Genomic DNA, 4,024 nt, shown 5'->3' on the forward strand with positions numbered 1-4,024 from the left:
ACAAATTTAAACTTTTCTCTATGGTGACTTTTTTTTTTCTGTAGTACTGAGGATTAAACACGTGGTCCTATACATGTGAGGCAAATGCTTTACCGATAAACAATATACCTAGCTCTCTAGGCTAACATTTAGATATTTTCATTTTTGAGACAACATCTCAACTCTGTAACCCAGACCGGCCTGGAACTCACTATACAGCCCAGTCTGGCCTCAAACAGCAATCGTCCTGCCTCAGCCTCCCATGTGCTGGGATTACGGGTGTGAGTTTTTAATAAATAGTTTGCTGAAAACATAGCCTCTAGAGATTACCTGGGTTTGATTCCTGGCTCTGCCACTTACTGGGGGCCTGGTGGGCAGCCACTCTACCTTCTAGCTCCTCATCTATACAATGGGAAAGATAATGATATCTGTACTTCTCAGGGTTGATATAAAGAATAAGTAAAAATACATTTTAAATGTCAGCTCTTATTACTATCAATATATAGCTTATCACGCTTGGGAAAGGCACATGTACTGAAAGCTTATAAAATACCTACCAAGTACCAGACACTACTCCAAATGCTGACATAGCAACTCACTGACTTGTCACAACTCAGGCAGGAGGGTGGATTCTGTTGTCATCCGTTTTGCAGAAACAAAATCTAAGCCCTAGAAGATTAACTCACAGGGGTACAGCCCCACAGTCCCATGGTAGGAAAGTCAGGAGTGCAGCTCAGGACTGCTTGGCTCTGGGCCTTTGGGAGCCACTGTGACTGACTGCCTCCCCAGGAATAGGAAAGGGTCTTGTAATTCTGAAAAGAATCATGAGTCATCACCTTCCCTTGCTCTTAACCTGAGTCTGTAGACATTTTCCATAATATCAGCCTGTGCCTAAGAAATACACTCATATCTTAAAGCAAGCCCCCATCAGTCAGATTCTGCATTCTTATGGCACAATACTTGACACAAACAACTTAACTGGATGAATTGTTTATTTTGGCTCACAGTTCAGATGTTCAGGCTATGGCCACTTGACTTTGTATTTCTGAGTCTGGAGTGAGGTAGTATGTGGTGGGAGTGTGACAGAGGGAATTCTTCCCCTCATGTCTGACAGAAAGCAGAGAGAGAAGCAGTCAAGGATAATACCCTCAAGAACCCTCCCCTAATGACCTACTTCTTCCTGTTAGATCCTGCCTCCCAAAGTCTCCACACTTCCCAAAATACCACCACTAACCTGGGGACAAAGCATTCAAACACATGGGCCTGTGGGGGGCATTTCAGATTCAAACAGCACCCCATCTTAAAGGGCATTTGTCCCTCTCTCCTTCAAACCCCAGGCTGGCTTTGGAAGGAGTCCCCACGTGCAGGAGGACCAGGAGGAAGCCAGCCAGCTGCCTTCCACCCCAAGAAATGGCAGACTTCTCTCTGACATCTCTTTGGTTTGTGTCATCTGTCTAGGGCACTTGGTCAGAACCTCTGCACTGACAACAGGGACGCTCTGTCTTTGAAGAAAGAAGAACGTCCCTCTGCAGCAGCTGTGAGCCTCTCACCAGTGACACAAGTGGAAGTGCTTCGCTGCGTGTGCCTGGAGAACACAGGAACTCCAGCGGCTCCCGGAACCCCTCCCAGAGGACCGGTGGGAATTGTTCATAGTGCCAAAGTCCTACTGCTGCGTTTTCAATGGGTCCCTGTACATAGTTTCTGCCTTTGCCCCTCCCTTGCCTCTTGCTATATTCGAACTGATTTGTACAATGTGGGAATTTTGTTACCTTTTTAATCGAGGGCAACTTCCTTTTCCAGCACTACCGTGGTAAGGTATTTTCTTTTTTTCCAGGAAGGAGGGCTAACCACATTGCTTTTCTCTTTTTTCCTTTTTGTATTTTTACTGTATTAATGAGGGGGAGGGAGTGTTAGTATTAGTACCACTATATCTACTGGATTTTAGGTAGGAAGAATTTATTTTTCAAGATAGCTTGACATTTGGAAGATTTCTTGGTGAAGAAGGTTGGTCCTCTGGCTCATCTTAGAATGGGTTGACAGACAGCAGGTCTTCCACATCAAACCCATGCCCAGTTCTTCCCGCTGCTGCTTTTTGGGGACCCTGCCTCAGCCCCATGCAGGCTTTCTGAATTGCCAAGAGGTGAATCTGGCTGCTCAGCTGCTTGGCAGTTAGGCCCAGACAGCGCTGGGGGAATCCAGGAACAGGTGGCTACCCTCTTCACATACCTTTTTAAATACCAGCAGAAAGGGCTCCCACAGCTCACATCATCATGACTCATAAAGTGAAAAGAAACAGTGATCTTCCCGTCTAGATGGCACAAAGCTGAACATCTCTGGTTTTCTTTTCTCTTCTTCACTGCCTTTTCCCGGTGTGGTATTTGACGAGATGTCCACTCAAAGCCTCACCATGAATTGATTTTGTTTGTTTGTTTGTTTGTGTGTTTGTTTTGGGCCAATTTTAGATACCTGAGTGCACTTTTTTTTTTTAGCTAGTCTTAACTTTTAAAGAAGGAAAAGCCAGAGATCTATCTGGTGTAAATGTCGCAATACGAATTCTGTTTGCGATCCCTGTTCCCCTCTCCCATTCCCCATTCCCCTGTCCCCCCACTTGAGTACACTGCAGAAATACAATGCTAGGGAGTTTGAAGAGAAACCAATTTTTCTAACTTGTTGTTCATTTGTTGTAACCCAATAAAGCAAAGTCTAAACATTTTTATAACCTTCCCTCTGTTCCTCGTTCATTGCTATCCTATCTGGTCCTGAGGGCCTCAGCCTGGAATCCCGACTTGACCACCTCCCATTGCCAACTCATTATGGTCACATTTTTTAAGGTTCTTTTAAACTATATGTATGGGGGCAGATATGTGCACATGAGTGCAGATGTCAGTGGAGGCCAAGAGGCATCAGAGTTATAAAAAGTTGTGAATCACCCAGTGTAGGTACTGGAAATTGAACTCATGTCTTCTGCCAGTATACACTCTTAATCACTTGAGAAATCTCTCCAGACCCATGGCCACATTTCTTGCTGCCATCCTAAGAATAACTGATGTTATAAGCAGGCCTTTAAAAACAGGCCATTTGTGTAGAACTCATATCTCATTGACACAGAAGAGGAAGTTTCTAAGCCCTCCCTTTTCCAGGATAACAAATTGATCCTTAAAACATTGCAGAGGAGAGCATCCAGATGCAAATAAGATATTCCATTCCCTGTTCACTCTTGGATGTCCTGGGGTAAGTTACTCCCTTACCCTGAGATACTGGTGACTGGCAAATGACACTGCCATTATTTTTTCAGAGATGTAGAGTCATGTGTTCATGCCCGACATTCATCTAGACTCTCAAAGTTGAACAGGCACCAAGAACAACAGATCTGGGGTGGGCCCCAGAACACGTACTGCTGGCTAGGTCCCCAGGGAAGCTACCATTGCTGGTCCAGAGACCTCACTCTGAGAAACTCTGGTCCACAGGTTTCATTTTAACAGGGACTTCCAGATGTTGGGTCAGTTCAACTGACCTAAGCATTCTTCAGAAAGGGGGGAAGACTTACCCTTCCTCCACTTCCTTAAATCTGAGAAACACTAAAAAATCAGAAATTCAGAAGAGCCTGACCTCCACCTGGAGACCCCCTCTGATTTCCCCTTGAAGTCTCCCTCCCTCCTGTGGGCTCCAGGCCCATGACCACCTCTTCTCACCACCACCCTGGGTCTCACTGAGACAGCTTGTCAATCCTCCTCACTGAGAGCTTAGAGACTCCCCATAACTGCACATCATAAATGGCCCAATTCTCCTTGCCAATCAGCCATCTAAAAATAATAATATAGCTATGGTCTTTAATTGAGCACTTACTATGGGATTAGGCTTTGGGGTCAGTGCTTTACACTTATTTTTCTTAGCTTATCTTTACAAATCTTTCATCGAACACATGAGAAAACAAGATTAATATGGTTTTTCTAACAAGAACAAAGTCATACAGATACTAAGTGATTATTCTAGAATTCTGGCAGTTTTGCCTGTTATATGTCCCTTCCTTACTTCTTGTTAAAAT

At 44.5% G+C, this 4,024-nt stretch overlaps 1 protein-coding gene across 4 annotated transcripts in view; it reads left to right on the forward strand.

Annotated features, from left to right (window-relative positions):
• Positions 1 to 2,703, forward strand: part of Zhx2 (zinc fingers and homeoboxes 2) — a 174,263-nt gene extending 171,560 nt beyond the window's left edge. For all 4 annotated transcript variants that reach the window (XM_029565870.1, XM_029565868.1, XM_029565869.1 and 1 more), the window contains one exon: positions 1,438 to 2,703. The gene's annotated coding sequence lies outside the window, so the exon portion shown is untranslated. The remainder of the gene's footprint in view (positions 1 to 1,437) is intronic.
• Positions 2,704 to 4,024: the final 1,321 nt, after the last annotated feature.

The sequence above is a fragment of the Nannospalax galili genome, unplaced genomic scaffold (assembly GCF_000622305.1).
Source record: "Nannospalax galili isolate Female #2095 unplaced genomic scaffold, S.galili_v1.0 scaffold17, whole genome shotgun sequence".
In the NCBI taxonomy this organism is placed as follows: domain Eukaryota; kingdom Metazoa; phylum Chordata; class Mammalia; order Rodentia; family Spalacidae; genus Nannospalax; species Nannospalax galili.